General features: G+C 40.7%; 1 protein-coding gene across 19 annotated transcripts in view; it reads left to right on the top strand.

Moving 5' to 3' along the window:
• Window positions 1-25,318, top strand: part of ANKS1B (ankyrin repeat and sterile alpha motif domain containing 1B) — a gene marked incomplete at both ends in the record, with an annotated part of 1,147,860 nt that overhangs the window by 853,586 nt on the left and 268,956 nt on the right. The window lies entirely within an intron of this gene.

Genomic DNA, 25,318 nt, shown 5'->3' with positions numbered 1-25,318 from the left:
ACTGTGGCCTCGAGAAATCACTGCTCAACCTCTCTCTTCCACCACTCCCCACTCCAACCCCTTCCCTCTGCCTTAGCCTCTCAGCCTCCCAGCACTGCTTAGTGCTGCTCAGAATATTTCCGCTCCTGGAGTGGGTGAATGTGAGAGGAATGACTCTGAGCTTTGTGTAGAAGCTGCAGGATAAAGCTGCAGAGAGCCTTTCCCCTACCCCCCCACCCTTTTTTTCTGACTATGCTTAGGTATGGAATTGCTAGTGTCCTTTTTCCCCCAACTACATAGCATTGGCCCTTGACTCTCAGCCACCCAGTTCTATTTATTCTTGAAACAAACAGCCTTGGGGCAGAGCAGGGCAGTGGCTCAGAGGATAGGGATGTACTTATTCTCAACCTATCATCCATAATCTTAAACCCTTCTAGAATCTGTTCCAAAGTTTCAGTTTGACAGTCCATAAGAGTGGGCACTCTGACTGTGTTTTGAAGTAGTTCAGTATCTCCTTTTCATTGAAACTGCTCCATTTCCATATATAGTATCATTAATTATAATAAAGTCAGTTAATTTTTTATTCTGTATTTTGCTCAGATTTCTAATATGACATGAAGACTTTTGTTTCTTTAACTCTTTTCTGGAGATATTTAGGGCAGAGCCTGTTGCTAAGGAGATTCATTTGCATTGCAGTTAAATAGGTAAGTACTGTAAACTGGCTCTGTGCTTTTTAGGAGCTTTGAGAGGGGGAATATTCTAATGAATTATTCTATAGTGTAGAAAATAAAAAAGGAAAAAGTCCTGTACAAAATGCAAATACAACACTTTTCATGCTATCCAGATGGAGAAATGCTTTGGGTCTTCCTTGGGAGAAGATCTGAGATCATACTGAAAAGATAAGCCTCTACCTCCTGAGATGAAAGGAAGGCCAAAGAGGTCTTTTTGTTAGAAGAAAACTATTTAGAATTTTGAAGCCCGATATACAAGCTGCCAAGGAAGAGATCGACAATAAATATAAACACTCAGAGTAAATCATAAAGGTTAATTTATCACCAAAGTAAGTACACAAGATTAATGTTAGAATCTACCCATTATAATAATAATTCAAAGCCGGGGAGAAGAGAGACGAGATCGGTGATTTTGTAGGATTTACATCTGCTTTAAATATGTTTAAGGTTGATTTAGAATTTAAGTTTAGGTATTTTAATAAAGAGATATATTATGTTAAATTGGCTATCTGTGGTCTCAAATTTTTTTTGAACTGAAGCAAAGAGCTGTTAACTTGAACTTGAAAGCATGTAAATTCCTTGCTGTACAGACGTTATATCTGGCACCCTGCCGCCACCTGGTGGCGGCATACCTAAAGTACAGGGCCAGTGACTAAATCTAAAAGTTTCTTAAATGCAGAAACTCACTGCAAAACAGAAATTATTCAGTGCCAGTTTTATATCAATTCCTGTTTCTAATATTAGCATAATAAAACATGAACCAGAAGAGTTTTATTCTTGTAGGCATCAGTCAAACACCAAATTCAAGCACCATGTATCTAAAATTGTTTAACAAAATGGGAAAAACCCTCTACTGTGCATTCCACCAATTAGTTTGGGATAACAGTGCCCTTTTAAATGTGTGTACGTGTGTGTGTGTGTGTGTGTGTGTGTGTGTGTGTGTGTTGCATAAACATATATACATATTCTCTAGTAGAGTCTTTCTTAATTTTGCATTAATTGCTTAGGGGGGATAATTAGATTTCCTAAAACTTGAATAGGATCATTACCTTTTTAAAAATTCTACTTCATAGAAGCTGTGGGGAAAAAATGTAATAAGCGTTTTACAGTCCTTACCCTCAAAAGAACTTCCAGACTAATGGAGAAGATAACCATTTACATTGGCTGTAAGAAGAGTAGTATTTAGGGGAGCTAAGATAAAAGTGGTCTTTGCATCCCAAGTTGAAACACAGGGTCTCTTCCTGATTAGGGGGTGGAGGTGGTCAGGAGAAAACTGAGGTGGAGGAACCAGTAGAGTAAAAGGCAAGCAGCAGTGGTAAAAGCACAGGGTCTAAAAAGAGACTTCCAGGCTTTGACTCCCAACTATTTCTTATCATTTTACCACCTTGGGCAAGTCACTTAACTTTCTCTAAGCTTAAATTTCCTTGCATCTAAATTTTGTGTAATAACATTATCTATCTTCTAGGTAATAGTGTTGTCAGGATTAGATAAAATAATGTAGTAAAGCATTTTGCACAACGCTTTGCAAGTAGAAAGCACTCAATTTTTGTTGAATGGAGGCCAAATGGAGGGGCAGCTTCCAAGTGCCTAAAATTTATGGGAAACATTATCCATTATCCATTATCCATTGCCACAGCAGTGCTGTGCAACAAACTGTCTGAAAATAAAGTGGCTTAAAGCAATAAGCATTTCTTTCACTCACAAGTCTGTGGGTCAGTAATTTAGGCTGGACTTGGCTGGAAATTTCTTCTGATCCCAGCTGGCTCCCTCACATCAGGCAGGTGGCTCTGATCTGCTGGGGTATGAGCGTCACCTCACCTGGGATGGTCTCAGCTGAGACAAGTGGGGCAGCTTGGCTCTACTTCTTGTGCCCCATCCTCTAACATACTCTCCCAGGCACATCCTATAGCAAAGAGAGAAACAAAAACGTGCAAGCACGTTTTCAGGCCCCCACTTGCCTCATATCTGCCAACAATTGGCCAAAGGAAGCTATGGTACCAACTGAGAATTAAGTTGAAAGAAGAGGATATATTTCACCTCTTGGTACAATAAGCCGAAATGCACATAGTACATGCCTTGGATGCAAGTCAGATGAAAAATTAAGACCATTAGTTCGATCAATCCACCACAAAAGAGAAGTTTTGATTAGAAAAAGGAAGAGAGAATTTTAGAATTCTGGATGGTCTTATTGTTTCTAAGCCTCCAATCAGAATATGTGAAATCAAAACCGTCTCAGAAAATCTGAAATGATTAGTGAGGCCCACAGGGGAAAAAAAAGATTTGGATAGGGCTTAAATGTATGGAGAATTTGTGGACAACCAACATTCAACAACTAGAGTATAATAACTTAGATGATAAACACACTATGATAATGGATTTGCTAGAGCTATAAAAAGCTGAAAATTGTTGAATTAATTGACCATCAAACAAAATTATTTTAGAAAATTAAATACTGAAGTGTTCGTCTAATGGAGAATCAATTTCTTGCCTTGCTCAGACACTTGTTGCACACTGACCCTTTGTTCAAAGTGGGAATGCAACAAATACTTTCTTAATTGAATGTGGTTCCTTAGGTAGCTGACGCCTCTAGACAGTCACAGGGATTAACAGCAACAATAGCAATAACAGGAGTTTTTGTACCTCTATCTTCCCCTTCAGTAAAAGTCAATCTTGCTCAAGATTTTTGTCGTTAGGTCTCCTTTCCCCAGTGCTATGCTCTTGGACGGTATCACCTACGAAAAGCTGCAGTTGGCACCTTCAGGTATTGACAGATGGCTGCCAAGTACACATCTGCGGCTTTATTCTGGAGGTCCAAGTTTTCGGTTCACACAGCCTCTCAGGGTTATTATCCGCCTTCTCGCTGTCAGTGAGGAAGAGGCGCTATGGAGCCATGGAGGAGACTGTGGGCTCTGGTGCTAAACTGCTAGGATTTGCATCCTGGCTCTGCCTTTATTATCATGATTGTTAACTACTATGAACTCCATCTGGGTATGGATGTATTTTGTTCGCTCCTGTATCCCCAGCTCCTAGAACAGTGCCTCACACACAGTAGGTGGCACATAAATATTTGCTGACTGGCCTAAGGATGGATGCTTATGTGTAATGCAATGTGCCTAAAATATATTGAGATATTTCATCTCACCTTAATGCTATCAGATGCTCACTGTTGCCAACCCCATTTTACAGGTTGCAATGGATTGAATGTTTGTGCCCCCCCAAATTCATATCTTGAACCCCAATGTGATGGTATTTGTAGGCAGGTCCTTTGGGAGGTAATTAGATCGTGAGGGCAGTGCCCTCATGAATGGGATTAGGGTCCTAATAAGAAGAAACCAGAGAACTAGCTTGCTGTCTCCATCGTGTGAGGACACAGCAAGAAGCCAGCCATCCACAACCCAAAAGAGGGCCCTTACCAGAACCCGACCACGCTGCACCCTGATCTCAGCCATCCAGCCTCCAGAACTGTACAAAATTAATTTCTGTTGTTTATGCCACCCAGTTTATGGTAATTTGTTATAGTACCCTGAGCTGACTAAAACACAGATGAAGTGCTATCGGAAAAGAACTGGTTGAGTTTTGTTGAAAAAAGCCACCGGTCCTTCCTGTTTCACATTCACAAGTGTCCTGTACCCTGAAAGGAGTTGAACGAGGCTGGTCTTGAAACAGAGACATATCTAACAACAGAATGAGCACCCACAATCTTTTCTCTCGTGTTCTCAGCCTTACAGAGAAATTTTCCAGCAGCGTTAGCCACGGTGGCTGCCTGAGGCAGCTTCATTTCTTCCTAGTGGCGGCCGCTGGGGAACACATGTGGCTCAAGATGAACAGGGGTGCGGTTTCTTTTCTTTTTAATAAATTTATTTATTTATTTATTTTTATGTATTTATTTTTGGCTGCGTTGGGTCTTCGTTGCTGTGCGCGGGCTTTCTCTAGTTGCAGCGAGCAGGGACTACTCTTCGTTGGTGCGTGGGCTTCTCATTGCGGTGGCTTCTCTTGTGGAGCACAAGCTTTAGGCACATGGGCTTCAGTAATTGCGACACGCGGGCTCAGTAGTTGTGGCTTACGGGCTGTAGACCGCAGGCTCAGTAGTTGTGGCACATGGGCTTAGTTGCTCTGCAGTATGTGGGATCTTCCTGGACCAGGGCTCGAACCCATGTCCCCTGCATTAGCAGGCGGATTCCTAACCACTGGGCCACCAGGGAAGCCCAGGAGTGCGGTTTCTGATCATTCGCCTGCTGTAAATGATCTGCACCACATACACATGTGGACACACACATACCTGGGGGAGGGGTGCGTCTTTTACCACCTACCAAATGCCAAAAATTAATTACCAACTTCCCTTCAGAAATTGTACTAAAGAGGGAAGAAAGGCTGTGCCTCGACCTACTTCATGCATTGGTCCTTGGAAGCCTAGAGAGGTAAGATGAGGTGGAAAGACTCCAAGTAAGCAAGCCAACCCCAGGTGGTACCCTTTCCCACACAATCTCCCCCAAAGAGGTAAACAGTTCGGCCCTCACATGTGTGTCTCCATGAGACTGGCTGCAGCAGAGAAGAGCAGGTTACGATGTGAAAGCCACCTGAGAGAGCTAAACCTATCCGTCATTCTCACCTATTGTGAGCTACTGTGATCAGAATATCAGCTGACATATAACCTCACCCAGAAGGGTAGGATTTGGAGCTTTGAATATAGAGAAAGAGAGGAGGGGGATTTAGGACAAACTTAGAAATACAGAGAAGCACCAGAGGGAAAGCAAGCTTGGGTGGCAAAGTGAAAAGAGACTGGACGCAGAGTTAGATGAGCCAAATTCAAGTGTTGCTTCCTTAATGCCTCTGGGGCAAGACGCTTAACCTTTATAACAGGCCTTATGTTTGTTTTGATTCCTCCTCATCACCCCCATCCCTGCCAGACACCAAACTCCTTGAGGTTCTGACCTCAGAAGGCTCAAACTGTATATCCATCCCCTGCACCCTACACAAAGTGAGTGCTAAACAATATTCACTGGTTGAATTTCTGCCAGGGAAGAGTGGGGAAGGATACAGAAGAAGCCACAGGAGGCAAGGTTGTCAGAGTCAAGCTTTACCTCCTTGACAGTGGAGGGCCTGGGAGAGGCAGCCATTTCTGTGACCTGCCCCCCATCTCAGTGCCACCTCTGGGTGCTGCCATCAGCTGCAGATGCCTGGCATGTTGGGTAAAGATGCTTGAGTTGAAAGGCAAACTACACAATATAAGCATTTGTAGAGCCTCAGTGTGTCTAGAAGGTGTATAACTGAGGGTCTGACATATAAAGAAGTACATGCAGTATTTATTTTAGATGAAAATATGTATTGAACACCTACTATATGCCAGGCACTGTTCTAAGCTCTAGAAATACAGGGGAGAACAAAACAAAAGTGACAGAGTCCCTGCTTTCGGAGAGCTTACATTCTAGAGAGGGAGGCAGACAGTAAGCAGGTAACAAAACAAGTGAATATGATGTCAGATGGTGGCACATACTATGAAGAAACCTAAAGGAGGGTGAGAGGACAGAAAGTGACTAGATTTAAGGATGGTGGTCAGAAATGACTTCTTTGAGAGAGTGTTACTTGGGAAGAAATCTGAACAAAATGTGAGAATAAGCCTTGCAAAGATCAGCATTCCAGGCTGAGGGAACATCAAATGCAAATACCCTGCGCAGGATCATGTTAGCCTGTTTGAGGAACAGTGATGAAGCCAGCATGACTAAGAGCATGAGCAAGGGGAAGGCTGGTAGAAGATGTCAAAGAGATAGCTGAGGACCAGGTAGTGTGGGTCATGGATGTGTATTCTAAGTGTGAGTGGAAGCCATCGGAGAGGGTTTGAGAAAGTGTGTGTGACATGGTTTGGTTTATGTTTAAAGGCTCACTTTCTGTGCTGTGGGACGAACAGACCCTCGGGGGAAGTTAGGGGCTCTGACAGGGATGGTGAGAGTGAAAATCTAGCTGAGAGACTTTCCCAGTAGTCGAGGCAAGAGATGATGGTGCCCTGTGCTAAAGTGGTTGTGGTGAAGCAGGTGAATCAGAATACTCAATGAAGACAGAGCTGATGACTTAGGTATTGATTGTAGGAGAAATGAGAGGAGTTGAGGATAACTCAGAGGCTTTGGTCTGAACTATTTCTTGAGATCGGAAATATTTGGGAAGAAATATTTGGGAGGAGACATCAAGAGCTCTGTTGAACATGTAACTCTGAACTCCCTACCACACATTCCAAGCAGAAATGTCTAGAGAATTCCCTGTGGGTCCAGTGGTTCGGACTCTGGGCTTTCACTGCCGAGGGCCGGGTTCGATCCCAGGTCAGGAAACTAGGATCCCACAAGCCTTGCAACTCAGCCAAAAAAAAAAAAAGAAATGTCTAGAAGCAATTATACATATATAGGAGTATGTAGCACATCAGCTTTTCTTTTCTTTTGAAATAAATATTTTTAATCTACACCTGAGAAAAACCAGAGTGTGGCCAAAGAAACATTTCAGCACACTGCACCCTACTTAAGGCTACACTGTCATGCAGAAGTTTTTCCTCTTTAGAACCTACTATTACAGCAAACATTCAGCCTGTGGTTTGGGCAGAGAGGTGTGCCCTTTTTCCACCATCACTCACCAGGCAGCATGTCCTCAGCTATTGACCTGCTATTTGTCAAAGAACTCAACTATGTCTTTTTGTTTGTTTGTTTGTTTGTTTTTGGCTGCATTGGGTCTTCGTTGCTGCTACGCGGGCTTTCTCTAGTTGCGGTGAGCGGGGGCTACTCTTTGTTTTGGTGCACGGGCTTCTCAATGCGGTGACTTATCTCATTGCAGAGCACAGGCTCTAGGCGCACGGGCTTCAGCAGTTGTGACACGTGGGCTCAGTAGTTGTGGCGCAAGGGCTTAGTTGCTCCATGGCATGTGGGATCTTCCTGGACCAGGGCTCGAACCCGTGTCCCCTGCATTGGCAGGCAGATTCTTAAATACTGCGCCACCAGGGAAGCCCTCGACTACATCTTTAAGATGGTATTCTTGAGTAGAAATAGGAGAATAACTATGAACTCTAAAAAAAATCGGTACCAGCTTTACACACAGTGAGTGACAGCCTGCCCGCAGCAGGGCTGTGAATTATTTCATAGCTTTCCACCTGACTCTCTTCCCAGTCTGCCTGCTCACACTGATCTGAGAACACCTTAAAGGAAAAAACCTCAGGGCCACTAGTCCTGACTTTTCAAAATCAGACATTAAGACATAATGACCTTCTTAAATAGAATTTTAAGTAATTGCCTTAGCATCTTATTTTTCATTAAGACCATTTACTTCACGATCATCTCTCTATGCTTCATATTTATCTAAGTACTTAGATGCTTTTGACTAAATTCAGCTCAGTAACCAAGGGGATCAGGTTGCCCTAAGAACATTTTGTTCAGTCTGCCACAGGTGTGAGGCATATGGTGCGTTATAAGTTTTCAAGTGGCCAGACCTGTGGCAGTGTGTACGTGGCCTGCAAGACATTCTGAAGGTAATGGGGTAAATGGGTTCTGGTATTTACACAGCCCTAGTCATCTCAAGACAAAAACAAACATCTGCTCTCCTCCACTGTATTTCATGGAATCTAAAATGCCATCTATTATAAGATGCACCATTATTTTACGCATCCTTAAGAAAGAAAAAATGCTGCAAACTAAATTATGACACAGTGACTTATGGTGATTCTGTCCAAGATACAAACCCATTACAACAGCCTTGCACGGCTTTGAATCTCTTTCATTTAGAGGGCTTTGTCAGTTTCTCCTGGTTTTGCTGAGTTCTGTGGCATGTAATATGTAAATTTTTTCCACGTAGCACAGTAACAAGGCATAATATGATGTCATGTATTTATGGACATCTTCCTTTCTTCGGTCCCATACCTCCCATGATTGCTGCTTTTAAAGAAAATATGTAATTGCAATCTCTTCTCCAATGAAGATGTTTGCTTCACAAATATCAAATTACCCTCTTTCTTTTTTTATTTATACCTTTCTAAGTACCAAGTAACTGTTCATGTTAATACCAAGATGTAGTGTAATCTTTTTAAACACAGTTAAAATGCTAATGATACTTACCACGTGTAGGATCAACAATGCCCGTGGACTTTACTGACAACATGAACGGCTATGACCAAGTGTGTGTGCACAGGCGATGACAGTCATGTCACAGCAATTGTGAGGCACCGTTGATTGTAAGACGCATTGCCAGTTCAGAGATGGTAAAATGAGGGGAAAGTGTGTGTCTTGATATCAGTGTAACACCGTACAGCATTGTGGGAAGGGTGCACAAATGAATAAAAGAGTTTAGGTCTTGAGTTAATATTTCCCTTTTGCTTAGGGAAAAAAACCTCCCATTCTGTTTTCATTTCCATAGATATAAGATGATACAGTGTTCATATGCCAAGAGAGACCCCAGATCTGTCAGGATGTGGCAGTATAAATAAAGTCCCTTCAGGAATCTGACTTTTTCAGTCATAGTAGTTGTCAGGGGTTGACATCACGAACTTATGCTGCTGCAGTCCCTCATGTCTCTCCTGCTTGAAAATCATTGTGCACATAGTGAAACTATCAAAACCACCCCCAGGGAATGGAGGTGCAGGCCCTGAGTGATTGGAATACTAAAAAGAAGGCAACTGCAAAGCTAACATCATTATAGCTGGGAGGATAGGATGGCTGCTGTCAGAACTGACAGGCTATCTGCACCAGGACAGCTCTGAGCAGCTTACCCAGGGGGACCTCGGTCCCTTTCCAACCAGAACAGAAAGACCTGCAACCTGATCTTTCCAGAAGCCCAGCTACTTGCTCTTCATCGAACCCACTTGCCTTTTCCACTTCTTTCTGACATGTCCTTGCTCTGATTCCAGACTGGATATTATCTGATTCTTTGCAAACTCCAAATGTGTTCCCACCTCAGGGCCAATTCAGTAGCTGTTCCTGCTGCCTGTACTTAATGTACATCTTTTTTCTTCTTCCACATCATCTCAGCTCACTCATCATCTTCTAGGGTGGCCTTCGACCACCCAAACTAAAGTAGTATCTCCCCATCCTCCATCAGTTTCCATCACATTACCCAGAATGTATGTATGTTTGTTTGTTTTTATAGCCCTGAAATCTCATTTACCTGTCTACTTGCTAATGGCCCATTTCCCTCACTAGAGTGTATGTTCACTCCTGCATCCCCAACATGTGGAACATATAGAAGATGCTCAATAAATATTTGATCAGTGTACAAGTTATCAATTTGATTCCTATCTCATCAGTAGTTTTTAAGTATTGGACTTGCTATCTTATTCTCCTCCAGCTCCCCTCCTTCTTCTTATCTGTCTTGCATCAACATGACCTCAGATTTAAGTGACTCTATGACTCCTTAAGTTACGTTGTCCAATTCTCTTTTTCTGAAAGCTGACTCACAGCTGTAGACTCCAGATCTACTCTGGTCTCTACCCTGAGCCTGTCATGTTCAGGGTCTTCCCTACAAACCTCTTCTCTCTTCCTGTTGCTGCTTTGTGTGACTGCAGAGCTCTGGGTGGCCTGTACTGATGTGTCTGTGAATGTCAGACAGACACAGCAACAGCAGCAGTGATTAGGGTGTGCACTGACGAAGCAGCGGCTCATGGGCTGCCAGACCCTGCCCCCACTCATCCTCACTGTCATTACCTTTCATACCTGCCCACATTGAATCAACACCCCAAGGTTCTTCCCAAGCAGCTGGAAGCTGGGGGGATTTCCAGTCCTTAGCACTTCCCTAGGGCATACACAACTTTATTGCTGAAGCTTTTCCAACTAATAGGAATCACTACTAGTACTGATTTTTTTTAAAGCATATATTGATTTCTACTTTGTGGAAGGGGGATCTAAGATACATTAGAAGCTGCTGACCTTGTAGAGGTTCTCTCTGATGATGTCAAGCATAGGAATCTTTTTTTGCTCTGATTCTTACTAGCAGCGGTGTGTGTGCTCAGGGAAGTTAAGCAATAGTGATACAAGTTACTTTTTTAATTGATTTGAGTTTTGCAGACTAACCAGGCGAGAAGTTCCCTACAGACATTGGGCTCCACCACTCTGGAGTGTAAATGGCACATTACACTTAGAATATTATACACCAAGATGACCTAACTATAAACCTGCAGATAAGAAACAAGTCCTATATATCCCTATATTTCCCACAAAGACTTACACATTAGAAAGTGCATAATCATTACTTGGTTGAATAAATGAATGGTATTGAAGAAGACAACGATTAATAAGAATCCAGTTCAGCTTTTAATCTTCTCTATACATAAGAATCACTTTGGGGGCTTTAAAAAACTATGGATACCCAGGCCCATCCCGAGATATATGTATTCAACTGGTTGTAGTGGGGCCTACACACATATTTTTTAAAGGTCCCTGTGTGATTATAATGTGTGAGCAGGGTTAAAAACCATTGGTCTAGATAGAAAGTAATTCATGCCCTAAAAATAATAACTCAGTCTGTGTTAAAGATTATGGTTAATAAATCACAAGAAATGTTTTGCCTAGGTGATATTAAATGTGGTAAATATTTTACTGCCATGATGTACTTATCTGTCTTAAGTCATCTATTTTTTACTTTACCATGAGAAAGAAAGACTAGAACATAATAAGAAAAATAATTCTTTAAAATATGAAATCTAACACATATTTCAACAAACAACCTTAAATTCTGATCCAATATAAGACTTAAATCATAAACATTTCTTCACATGGGTTGAAAAAAATTCAAAGTTAATGAGATCCAACAAAGAAAAAGAATAGAATAATAGTTCTAGCACAGGAAGGAAGATCACTGTAATAGGATGAATGGTGGCCTTCAAAAGATGTGTTCACCTGGTTCCTGTGAATGTGACCTTATTTGGAAAGAGAGTCTTTGTGGATGTAATTAAAGGACTGAAGACAAGATCACCGTGGATTATCTGGGTGGGCCCTAAGTCAAATAAGTGTCCTTATAAGAAGAAGCAGAGACACAGTCAAAAGAACAAATACAGAGGAGAAGTTCATGTGAAGATGAGAAGGAGATTGGAGTGATGCTGCCACAAGACAAGGAACGCCTGGAGCCACCGGAAGCTGGAAGAGAGAAGAAAGGATTCTCTCCGAGAGCCTTCTAGGGGAGAATGGCCCTGCTGACACCTTGATTTCAGACTTCTGGTCTCCAGAGCTGTGAGATAATAAATTTCTGTTTTAAATCTTTCGGTTTGTGGTAATTTGCACGGTAGCTTTAGGAAATGAATACAATATTTTTGAAATAGTAGCTATGATATCAATTTTAAATGTTATGACCCAGAATTTGTTAAAGGAACCACACGTTGCAGTAGAACATATGCTACTTAGAGGCTGTCCTCGGTCAGCTGTAAATCATGAACCCCGTGACAGATGGTGTATGGCCTCTTCCCCCCACCACATTGTTAGGCTGAAGTAGAAATGTGGGCTTTAAAGGAATGGGAGCCAGATGCAGGAGAAGGGCAGGCCTGACTGCGGGCATAAAGAGAATGTTTAGGATTAAATTTGGTAAGGATTAACCGTGTTTCAGCTTCTGAATGATACCATAGGTAACCAAGCTCAGTTTCATTCTCAATGTTCTTACCTGTGGCTTGAGTCAGTCAGGAATGACACTGACTAGTAGTGGTTTAAACAATACTGACATGTATGGGCTGGACAACACGAGGCCTGGAAGTAGGTACTTGCTAATGATGCCAACTAGGACCAAGGCCTTTCTGTCTTTCTGCTTTGCTTTCCTTAGTATGATGGTGCTTTGCCCTCATGCTTCTATTTTTTTTCACCTCAAAATTGCAAGGTGGCTACAGCAGGTCCAGGCATCATCCCAGCATGCACAGATGGAGAAATGGGAAAGGGAGCAAGGATAGAGATGTGTGTTTCTTTAACCAGGAAATCAAAAACTTGTCCAGAAACCTTCTATCAGACTCAAGTTTACACCTCAATGGCCAGACTGTGTCTGTGTCACTGCCCAACTTCAAGGAAACTGAAAAAGCGTCTTAGTTCTTTCCGATATTTGTAAGACAAAGCAGGCAAAGAAGAGGAAGTTGGAACAGATTTTTCATCAAGTGGTAATGTCTGCCACAGAGCTATAGAAACCATTCTCAGAAAACAGCGGGTCTTCTGGAAAAGCCTCATATTATTTATCAGTTATATGCAATTGAATGAAAAATCCTCAAACCCTGTATTCCTGGGTACATGATGTAGAACTGAAGAGGAGAAAGCAAATTTCTTTAACCAATTTGACTTGGAATATTTCTAGAAGGTATAGAATGATTTTCAAACTTTCCCTATAACCCCATCAAACTTGTAATTATCCAAATCTTCTATCTATGTAGGGACTGTTAGGCATTTTAGATTAAGAGCACCAGATAAAGAGTAAAATCTTGACATTCCTTTTGAAAGTCAAAACAGAAGAGAAATGAAAAACAAGGAACACTCTAGTTTGTGGCTGCTATTGTTTGTCTCTGTTCTACTGATTTTTGTTCTTGGCCCTTCTTGCAGATATACGGGTAATCTAGGGTAAGGGGATACAGAAAGAGGCAAGCTAGAAAGTTGCAGAGAGATGTTTATTTTCAGTACATTGTGGCCTCAGAATGGCCCTTCTTTGCCTCTGTATAACTCTTAGTCAGTGGGAGCTGGTGGAGGGGAGAGGGGTTGATTGGTTCACTTCAGTAGTCATTTACCATCTGCCTACTGTGTGACAAGCACTGCACGAGGTTCTGGAGAGACGCTGGTGAGTAAGACTCATTTCAAAGTTCTTACCTTTGAAGAGCTCACATTCTGGAGGGGAGGTGAGAAAGTACAGTACAGAAAGTACAATACAGTGAAATAGGTGCCGTGTTCAGGGTGTACATAGGAACATGTACATCGTGGACCTTAAAACAAGACTGAGGCAGGGGGCAAGGGTCGGAAGCATCATCCTTGAGGAGGCATCCAGTACAAGAAGAAGGAAAGAGGGTTCTGCTTGGTTGGGAGGTAGCTGCGGCTGGATTGGACGCTGAGATCAGAATTTAACTCCTTTCTCAGAGGATGGGAGAGGGAAAAGATCTGGGAAAAGCCACCAGGGTAGATGGGGGAGAAAGGGAGGGCAGTGGGCTGTTGGCCCCATGCACAACTACAAGGACCCAGAAATGGAACATCAGAAGCAGGATATGCAGAAGCACCAGCTGCCCCCACCATCACCAAGAGGGGGTGAGGAGGAGCCTGCCTGACTGGTGACTGCAGCCACGCAGATAACATGGTGGTCTTTGGAGTGTGCCCAGGCTGACAACCAGTCACCCGTCCTCCCAAAACAGAGTGAGTCAGTAATTGTGAGACCCAGGAGAAAAGCCCTTCCTTTTGAGCCTGAGGGAAGAAAATGTAAGGACTGGGATCAACTTACAGTTCCCTAACTGTTGATGCCAGTGTCTAGGATAAATTCCTGTTACTTTCCGGAAGCATTTTAATAATGCTTTATAGTTGATAAACCTTTCACATATCTCAGATGGTTGTTTAATCTTAACAGTCCAGTGAGATGGGTATTACCATTCCCATTTTACTACAGAGGAAGGGAAACTGCAGGGGACACCAAGGAACCCATGCATATTCACACATTTAGAATATGGTCTAAACTCGACATGAGCCAGAACTCAAGCCCAGGTCTCTCTGAATACAAGTGTCTTTGCATAGAGACCCCAGGGTCCCTATAGTTAATTCTTTTTTCAACTTAACTACATGGTGTTTAAAGCTGCCTTCTCCCAGAACCTCTGTTAGACATAATTACACCTCACACTTCTGGGTTTCTTGCCAAAGATTGAAAGAATATCCTTCTTATGCATTGCTGGGTTTCTGTTGAAAAGCCTTCCTCTGCTCCATGTTTTCTTAATCTACCACTGTAGATGATAATTGCCTTCCCCACCACTTACCCTGACATGTCCTTCACTGTAGATTTTGTTGGTGGAGTGCCTGGGGAGAAAGGGAACTGGATTCCAAAGCACACGCAATTTGCCTTCCTACCTAGGCAACCTCATGAAGCTGCCACCCAACACCGGAGGTCCTGGCAACTTCCTCTGCATGATCACCACCCACCTCTTTTCCTTGGGGATCAAGTGGGCAGTAATGCCCTTCTCCAGTGGAAACAAAGTTGAGTACCTTATTTAATATACAGCTATGGCTCAAAATGGGAGCAAATGAAAAGGTAGTTTTACTGGCTATTTTCCTTGTCACAGATGAATCTCTGTCTTGTACAATCTGTACCTTGCTGGGGAAATGGGGCTTTACTCTTCCAATTTGGAAAATCCCACCCCAGAAGAGAAGCAGCGTGAATCAGTACACAGCAGCCTACTTTCGTGTCATCTTAAATATAATTACCTACCATTGGTTAAGCCGGCAAAATACTTAATTTCCTTTTTATTAAAAAATAATTATGCATATTTGCAAGTAGACAATTTATTAAGCATGGACAATAACTGTAACTCCCAGTTTGGGTTTTCTCGATTTCTTTACATTGTTTTCTGTCTGCTGCATGAAAATTTTTATTTCAGTGAACTTGGTTGCAATCACAGGCACACACAGTACCTTTTGAAGATAGAATATCATTTAGTGTTTGTTAAAAGAGTTATATAAAAGTCCCACGGCTGAATCTCTTTTAATTGTTCTTTCTTTAAAAAAACAACTGAAGTTCATGTTGAAACAAATGTATAACATACAAGAGTAGCTGTCCTGACCATGAAAAGGGAGGCTTTTACCTATTTCTGAGCTGCCTTGCATAATGAGCAATTTGGAGAATGTAAGTAAATTTTTGTACATTATTTAAATTCTGTTTTCCTTTTGTACAGATATGGCTATTGTCTTCCTCATCCAAAGATTCTTTTTATTGAAGTAAAATAACCTTCATAGGTGATGATATTCTGAAATTCAACAAGGAAATAATTCAGTAGGAGAAGGCTTATAATTTCCAATTTAGTGACAAACTTTTCTTTCAAACCTTTGGACTCAGCATCTCCCTGACATCTAGATCCATAAATAGTATAAGACCCAGAGGATGTCTCAGGAGTTTTATAACAGAAGCTAAATGGGAATCATACATACATACTTTTTTTAATTTAATTTTTAATTTTTTATACAGCAGGTTCTTATTAGTTATCTATTTTATATGTATTAGTGTATATATGTCAATCCCAATCTCCCAATTCATCCCATCACCACTACCCCCCCGGCACTTTCCTCCCTTGGTGTCCATACGTTTGTTCTCTACATCTGTGTCTCTGTTTCTGCCTTGCAAACCGGTTCATCTGTACCATTTTTCTAGATTCCACATATATGTGTTAATATACGATACTTGTTTTTCTCTTTCTGACTTACTTCACTCTGTATGATAGTCTGTAGATCCATCCACATTTCTACAAATGACCCAATTTCATTCCTTTTTATGGCTGAGTAATATTCCATTGTATATATGTATCACATCTTCTTTATCCATTCATCTGTCGATGGAGTTTTTGACTTTCATTCTTTGGAATTTCTCATTTCAGATGTTCAATTTTTCATAATCAGAAGTTCCATTCCAGTTTTTTTTAAAGGCAAGGGACATGTGTTAACTTTATTTGTTTGTTTAGTTATTTACTTAAATTGGCCGTGCTGATTGCAGGATCTTAGCTCCCCAACCAGGGATCAAACCCAGTCTCCTGGCAGTGGAATCGCAGAGTCCTAACCACTGGAATGCCAGGGAATTCCCCAGGTCTTTTTTTTTTTTTTAACATCTTTATTGGAGTATAATTCCTTTACCTTGTTGTGTTAGTTGCTGCTGTATACCAAAGTGAATCAGCTATACGTATACATATATCCCCATATCCCCTCCCTCTTGCATCTCCCTCCCACCCTCCCTATCCCACCCCTCTAGGAGGTCACAAAGCACCGAGCTGATTTCCCTGTGCTATGCGGCTACTTCCCACTAGCTATCTGTTTCACATTTGGTAGTGTATGTATGTCAGTGACACTCTCCCACTTTGTCCCAGTTTACCCTTCCCCCTCCCCATATCCTCAAGTCCATTCTCTACGTCTACGTCTTTATTCCTGTCCTGACCCTAGGTTCTTCAGACCTTTTTTTTTTTTTTTTGATTCCATATATATGAGTTAGCATACGGTATTTGTTTTTCTCTTTCTGACTTACTTCACTCTGTATGACTGTCTCTAGGTCCATCCACCTCACTACAAATAACTCAATTTCCTTTCTTTTTATGGCTGAGTAATACTCCATTGTGTATATATGCCACATGTTCTTTATCCATTCATCTGTCGATGGACACTTAGGTTGCTTCCATGTCCTGGCCATTGTAAATAGTGCTGCGATGAACATTGTGGTACATGACTCTTTGAATTATGGATTTTTTCAGGGTATACGCCCACTAGTGGGATTGCTGGGTCGTATGGTAGTTCTATTTTTAGTTTTTTAAAGAACCTCCATACTGTTCTCTATAGTAACTGTATCGATTTACATTCCCACCAACAGTGCAAGACGGTTCCCTTTTCTCCACACCCTCTCCAGCATTTATTGTTTGTAGATTTTTTGATGATGGCCATTCTGACCAGTGTAAGATGATATCTCATTGTGGTTTTGATTTGCATTTATCTAATGATTAGTGACGTTGAGCATCCTTTCATATGTTTGTTGGCAATCTGTATATCTTCTTTGGAGAAATGTCTATTTAGGACTTCTACCCATTTTTGGATTGGGTTGTTTGTTTTTCTGATATTGAGCTGCATGAGCTGCTTGTATATTTTGGAGATTAATCCTTTGTCAGTTGCTTCATTGGCAAATATTTTCTCCCATTCTGAGGGTTGTCTTTTGGTCTTGTTTATGGTTTCCTTTGCTGTGCAAAAGCTTTTAAGTTTCACTAGGTCCCATTTGTTTATTTTTGTTTTTATTTCCATTTCTCTAGGAGGTGGGTCAAAAAGGGTCTTGCTGTGATTTATGTCATAGAGTGTTCTGCCTATGTTTTCCTCTAAGAGCTTGATAGTGTCTGCCTTTACATTTAGGTCTTTAATCCATTTTGACTTTATTTTTGTCTATGGTGTTAGGGAGTGTTCTAATTTCATAGTTTTACATGTAGCTGTCCAGTTTTCCCAGCACCACTTATTGAAGAGGCTGTCTTTTCTCCATTGTATATCCTTACCTCCTTTATCAAATATAAGGTGACCATATGTGTGTGGGTTTATCTCTGGGCTTTCTATCCTGTTCCATTGATCTATATTTCTGTTTCTGTGCCCGTACCATACTGTCTTGATTACTGTACCTTTGTAGTATAGTCTGAAGTCAGGGAGCCTGATTCCTCCAGCTCCGTTTTTCTTTCTCAAGATTGCTTTTGCTATTCGGGGTCTTTTGTGTTTCCATACAAATTGTGAAATTTTTTGTTCTAGTTCTGTGGAAAATGCCAGTGGTAGTTTGATAGGGATTGCATTGAATCTGTATATTGCTTTGGGTAGTATAGTCATTTTCACAACATTGATTCTTCCAATCCAGGAACATGGTATATCTCTCCATCTGTTTGTATCATCTTTAATTTCTTTCATCAGTGTCTTATAGTTTTCTGCATACAGATCTTTTGTCTCCTTTGCTAGGTTTATTCCTAGGTATTTTATTCATTTTCTTGCAGTGGTAAATGGGAGTGTTTCCTTAATTTCTCTTTCAGATTTTTCATCATTAGTATATAAGAATGCAAGAGATTTCTGTGCATTAATTTTGTATACTGAAACTTTACCAAATTGATTGATTAGCTCTAGTAGTTTTCTGGTAGCATCTTTAGGATTCTCTATGTAGAGTATCATGTCATCTTCAAACAGTGACAGCTTTACTTCTTCTTTTCTGATTTGGATTCCTTTTATTTCTTTTTCTTCTCTGATTGCTGTGGCTGAAACTTCCAAAACTCTGTTGAATAATAGTGGAGAGAGTGGGCAACCTTGTCTTGTTCCTTATCTCAGTGGAAATGGTTTCAGTTTTGCACCACTGAGAACGATGTTGGCTGTGGGTTTGTCATATATTGCCTTTATTATGTTGAGGTAAGTTCCCTCTATGCCTACTTTCTGGAGGTTTTTTTATCATACATTGGTGTTGAATTTTGTCGAAATCTTTTTCTGCATCTATTGAGATGATCATATGGTTTTTCTCTTTCAATTTGTTAATATGGTGTATCACATTGATTGATTTGCATATATTGAAGAATCCTTGCATTCCTGGGAAACCCCACTTGATCATGGTGTATAATCCTTTTAATGTGCTGCTGGATTCTGTTTGCTAGTATTTTGCTTAGGATTTTTGCATCTATGTTCATCAGTGATACTGGCCTACATTGTGTTACCGTTGATTTCTCCTTTTACGGCTGTTAGCATCTGCCTTATGTATTGAGGTGCTCCTCTGTTGGGTGCATAAATATTTACAATTGTTACATCTTCTTCCTGGATAAATCCCTTGATCATTATGTAGTGTCCTTTTTCTCTTGTAATAGTCTTTATTTTAAAGTCTATCTTGTCTGATATGAGAATTGCTACTCCAGCTTTCTTTTGATTTCCATTTGCATGGGATATCTTTTTCCATCCCCTCATTTTCAGTCTGTATGTGTCCGTGGGTCTGAAGTGGGTCTCTTGTAGACAGCATATATATGGATCTTGTTTTTGTATCCATTCAGCCAGTCTGTGTCTTTTGGTGGGAGCATATAATCCATTTACATTTAAGGTAATTATCGATATGTATGTTCCTATTTCCATTTTCTTAATTGTCTTGGGTTTGTTATTGTAGGTCTTTTCCTTGTCTTGTGTTTCCTGCCTAGAGAAGTTCCTTTAGCATTTGTTGTAAAGCTGGTTTGGTGGTGCTGAATTCTCTTAGCTTTTGCTTGTCTGTAAAGGTTTTAATATCTCCATCGAATCTGAATGAGATCCTGCTGGGTAGAGTAATCTTCGTTGTAGGTTTTTCCCTTTCATCACTTTAAATATGTCCTGCCACTCCCTTCTGGCTTGCAGAGTTTCTGCTGAAAGATCAGCTGTTAACCTTATGGGGATTCCCTTGTATGTTATTTGTTGCTTTTCCCTTGCTGCTTTTAATATTTTTTCTTTGTAGCTAGTTTTTGTTAATTTGATTAATATGTGTCTTGGTGTATTTCTCCTTGAATTTATCCTGTATGGGAGGTGCGCTCTGTGCTTCCTGGACTTTGACTATTTCCTTTCCCATATTAGGAAAGTTTTCAACTATAATCTCTTCAAATATTTTCTCAGTCCCTTTCTTTTTCTCTTCTTCTTCTGGGACCCCTATACTTCAAATGTTGGTGCGTTTAATGTTGTCCCAGAGGTTTCTGAGACTGTCCTCAATTCTTTTCATTCTTTTTTCTTTATTCTTCTCTACAGTAGTTATTTCCACTATTTTCTCTTCCAGGTCATCTATCCATTCTGCTGCCTCAGTTATTCTGCTATTGATTCCTTCTAGAGAATATTTTATTTCATTAATTGTGTTGTTCATCATTGTTTATTTGCTCTTTAGTTCTTCTAGGTCCTTGTTAAACGTTTCTTGTATTTTCTCCATTCTATTTCTAAGATTTTGGATCATCTTTGCTATCATCACTCTGAATTCTTTTTCAGGTAGACTGCCAACTTCCTCTTCATTTGTTTGGTCTGGTGGGGTTTTACCTGGCTCTTTCATCTGCTGCGTATTTCTCTGTTTTCTCATTTTGCTTAACTTACTGCGTTTGGGGTCTCCTTTTTGCAGCTGCAGGTTCATAGTTCCCATTGTTTTTGGTGTCTATCTCCAGTGGGTAAGGTTGGTTCAGTGGGCCAACCTGGTAGTGTAGGCTTCTTGGTGGGGGGGACTAGTGCCTGTGTTCTGGTGGATGGGGCTGGATCTTGTCTTTCTGGTGGGCAGGACTGCATCTGGTGTTGTGTTTTGGGGTGTCTGTGAACTTAATATGATTTTAGGCAGCCTCTCTGCTAACGTGTGGGGTTGTGTTCCTGTCTTGCTGGTTGTTTGGCATGGGGTGTCCAGCACTGGAGCTTGCTGGTCATTGAGTGGAGCTGGGTCTTAGCGTTGAGATGGAGATCTCTGGGAGAGCTCTTGCTGATTGATATTATGTGGGTCTGGGAGGTCTCTGGTGGTCCAGTGTCCTGAACTCGGCTCTCCCACCTCAGAGGCTCAGGCCTGACACCTGGCCGGAGCACCAAGACCTTGTCAGCCACACGGCCAGGTACGTGAGGAGTTTCTTGCCTTTGGGGAAGTCTAAGGTCTTCTGCCAGCATTCAGTAGGTGTTCTGTAGGAGTTGTTCCACATGTAGGTGTATTTTTGATGTATTTGTGGGGAGGAAGGTGATCTCCACGTCTTACTCCTCCACCATCTTTAAGGTCCTCATACATACATTTTTAAAATACACTGTCCTTTGACGCCGTAGCCGTTATGATATACAATGCTTCCCAAATACTTTTACTCCCTAAAGCAACACCTTGTTCTTCCAGTGAGGAAAAACAATGCTTGAATTGTTAGTCACCATGATCTTTGTCATTTCAAACAATAGAGAGTGAAATTCAGAGTCCAGAGAGTTATGTTCAGCTTTCACAATTGAGCTAGGAATAGACAAGTAAGAGGATATAAATTACAAAAATAACAAATGTTTATCAAACTTCTTTTTGTGCAAATCACTCTTCTAATTGTTTTACATATATTAATCATTTTTGATTATTTAAGTAATCTGCTTAAAGAAAAGTATAGGAAATGACATTGGATACAGTTCCGAATCATAAAACAAAAAAGTTGATAAATGTGGAGTCTAGATTTTTCTTCATTGCTTCTGAAAAGAAGATTAACATCTTATTCCTTGATTATTCAGCAAAATATCTGTGAAGTCCATAAATCTTTTAATATATGCCTATTCTAGAGTAGCTATATCAATAACAATTGACATTTTAAAAGTACCTTGAACAATTGACATTTTTAAAGTACCTTGGAGATAATACAGTAAAATAAATCTTCTGTATAATCATATTTATTTCTAACAATACACTTTCAGGAAGGTAAGATGAGTATTAATTTTCTGCTTTGGCTGTGAGGAAACTGTGGCTCAGAGAAGTTAAATAAATTGCCCAAGGCCACTGCAAAAAGACACAGGGCTGTATGACTCCAAGTCTGTGCTCTTTGGACCAGGCCACAACTAACCTGGCCTCCTGCAGGGGTGCAGCATGGTTCTTTAGCATGAATTTTTCTTCCATGGAATTGACAACCTCTTTAATTTAGTGGAATATTTCATTTTGTTAAAGAAAACAACATGCTAGAAAGAGCCCTGTACTGTCAGTTCTCTAAGCAGCCAAGAACTGTTCAGCAAGTCCTTTGATCTCACTAGTTTCCCTATCTGGAGATAGAAGGGTTTGGATACATGATCTCTAAGGACCTCCAACTGATCAGCTCAAATAACTCTTTAATAAAATCCATTGTATTATTTCTGACTTCTTCCTTACTACCAACTTGGGTACAAACAATAAAGCTGAATTAGGAAGGAATTAAAGCTAGAGAAATGTCCATCTGGTTTTAAAGGTCAAAAAGGCGTCTCCAAGGTGTCTGAGGGAAGGAAGAGCAGTCCAGATGGAGTGAACAGCTAGCTGTACAGATGTGTGAAACAGTGTGGGGCACTGAGGGAACACTATGCTTCCAATATTGCTAAAATGTAAAGTGCAAGGAAGCTTTTGCTAAGTGCTGAGGGTTACGGAAAGAGAGAAGATCCCAACCACACCGACCTCCCCTGACTAGAGTCTCCCCCTCAATAGGGTCCTAGATAGAAAGGGGAGGAGCTTCAACTTTAAATCAAGATTGGAGTTTTTCACTATTACATGGGATGAACATTTTTAACTACTAAATAGAGATTGTGTTTTCCTATCTAAAGTGATAAGACTGCTCACATTTTTATCCAGCAGCAGGAAGAAACCAACCCCCCTAAAAAAATTTAAGTAGTTGGGGAGAAAAGTTGCCTTGTGATTACAACCACATACCACACCTGTTCAATGTATTGGTGTTATATCCATAGATATGAGTCAACCACCTAATAATAAGTAGGGTAAAACTGTTTATTAAAATTTTTTAAATTTGTAATCAATGGAATAGTAGTACCTCAAGGTCACTGTTCTGTGCCATTATCGTTGTCTAGTTTTGTAAGTGCATGAGTTTAGGATATATGGAACCTCATTTCAGATCATGCTCAAAAACAAATTTTAGAATAAATGCCCGATATAAACTTTTTTAATGATTTTTCCCAGTTCTGCAACCCAGTCCATCATTCCCCTTCCCCATTGCCAGTTAATTGAGTGCTCTGATTAAGTGGGTTTGAGTAACTGTGGTTTGACCACATTGGTGGTTCTTAATACTGGCTACATACTAGAATGCCAATGTCTGGCTGCATCCCAGAACAATTAAATCAAAACCTCCATAGTAGGAGCCAGGCATCAATATTTTTTTAAAGCTCCCTGGTGATTACAAAGTACAGCCAAGCTTGAGAACCAGAGCTAATTTTCTAAAAAACAGACAAACATCAGTATAAAACTGGCTGCCTGTTTTCCTTAGAATTTGTATATTACATGTTACCCTATTAAAGTATTTAATTATGTATCAAAATAAAACTCTAGAAATGGATCATGAAGACAGTGAGATGAGCTTTGCAGTCATCATACTCAATTTAGATGAAAATGAAAAATAGGTCCATTCTATTCAGTGTTTATAGTCCTGGTCTTTCAATAAGTAGTGAAGGAAGCCCATGTACCTGCAATATATTAGCAGTTGAGTACTTATGATCATTAATTCAGTACATAATGTTGAATCTAGTGAATTAGCAATTATGTTCTGGTAAAAATGTTTTATACTGTGTGTCTAAGTAACAGTATCAAAAGAAGTCAGTCATTATGTGGGAAGTATGTCTTCAACTTATTTCTAATAACAAGACCCATGGGAACTTAGAAATGCATGTATTAAACATTTGAAGGAACTTATCATTCTATCTTTTAAATATGCTGATTGTTTTGATTATTTGAGTTAATATAGGAAAAACATGCTCAGGAGACTTAAATCTGAACTCTTTATATAAATGACTTTTTCTAGATCGCTATTATTAAAGCCAGATGAAAAAAAAATCCAAATACACAAAAGCCCAATCTTACAAACTTGTAAGTTAGAGTGATCATTCACATTACAAAAAGGACTTTCTGCTTTACAAAAGGATTCATCCCAACATTTCTTTAACTACAGGCCAGATAGCTTTTTCAATACACATTCTCCTAGATGCTCTAAATACACTGTGAGATCCTAGCTATTTTAAGTAGTCTTCTTGTGAATCCTTTTGTTATGCAAATTTACCTTCTAATTGATCTGTTTTGTAGGTCTGTAAATTTTTTCCTGTAAATCTGAATTTGCTTAAAGCGCCCTTGACTTGTAGAAAAGGTCTTCTGCATTTAAGTTTTTGGTTGTAAAAACAATGGGCTTCCTGTTTAGGCAACATGGCAGAATAGTTAACCTGAAAGTGTCCACTAAAACCATAACAGAAAATAAATAGATTCTGCAGAGAATAGAAACTAAGACAGAACTGAAACTCAGAGTAGTAGAGCTGAGATCTGTCTACTCTGCAGAGGGGTAAGGGGCAGGTCCCTCAAAGTAAGTCTAGAGACTTGTGTTTTAACAACCACTGGAGGTCAGGAGACAAGGCCTTCTGTCACTTTGAGGTATGGAGTCAGAATTGAGACCATCCACACAGTCTGAACCCGAGAAGAGCTCCATTCTTAATATAAATGTAAATAAGGACTTAAAAATAATCTGCCCATTGGCATAGGGAGATAAGAAGGTAGCTTGTCTTCTCAGCTTGGGTTCAGGGTAAGGGAATGGAGACTCTTCCTTGAGAACCCAGAACTACGGGCAAGCTCCTCACTTTAACTTTGAGTTATTAGTCTGGAAACTCTAAGCTGAAAACATTTACATAAAAATTGGTACCAGGGGGCCTCCCTGGTGGCGCAGTGGTTGAGAGTCCGCCTGCTGATGCAGGGGATACGGGTTCGTGCCCCGGTCTGGGAGGATCCCATATGCCGCGGAGCGGCTGGGCCCGTGAGCCATGGCCGCTGAGCCTGCGCATCCAGAGCCTGTGCTCCGCAACGGGAGAGGCCACAACAGTGAGAGGCCCGCGTACCGCAAAAAAAAAAAAAAAAAAATTGGTACCAGGCCAGAGATGCCTCAAGGTGCTAAGAGAAATAAACAAAACATCTCTGAAGGGACATACCTTCAACTAAAGTAGTATAGTATGATGGCTTTATGCTACATCAACCTAGCTAAGTTGAAACTATGTTTCTCAGAATTCCTTTCCTTGTGAGTCAAATCACAAAGGAAATTTTCTTGCAAATTGAAAGGCACAAATGAAGGAGCAGCCATTTTAGCACTCTGAAAGTCAGTATAGGACAGCAGGCATTGGCAATTTGCACATGTTATTGCTAACCTTTAAGTTACCTTATTGGTGTTGAGGACCACCTGGGTCTGCAATTCTCCAGTTCCCACTGGATTTTTTCCTTTGGCTTCCCTGAGTCCTGGGCCAAGTGTGGTTACAACTCCA

Source organism: Hyperoodon ampullatus, assembly GCF_949752795.1.
Source record: "Hyperoodon ampullatus genome assembly, chromosome: 11".
Taxonomy (NCBI): domain Eukaryota; kingdom Metazoa; phylum Chordata; class Mammalia; order Artiodactyla; family Ziphiidae; genus Hyperoodon; species Hyperoodon ampullatus.
The sequence above is the reverse complement of the archived record's forward strand: the minus strand, read 5'-3'. Positions and strand labels throughout refer to the sequence as shown.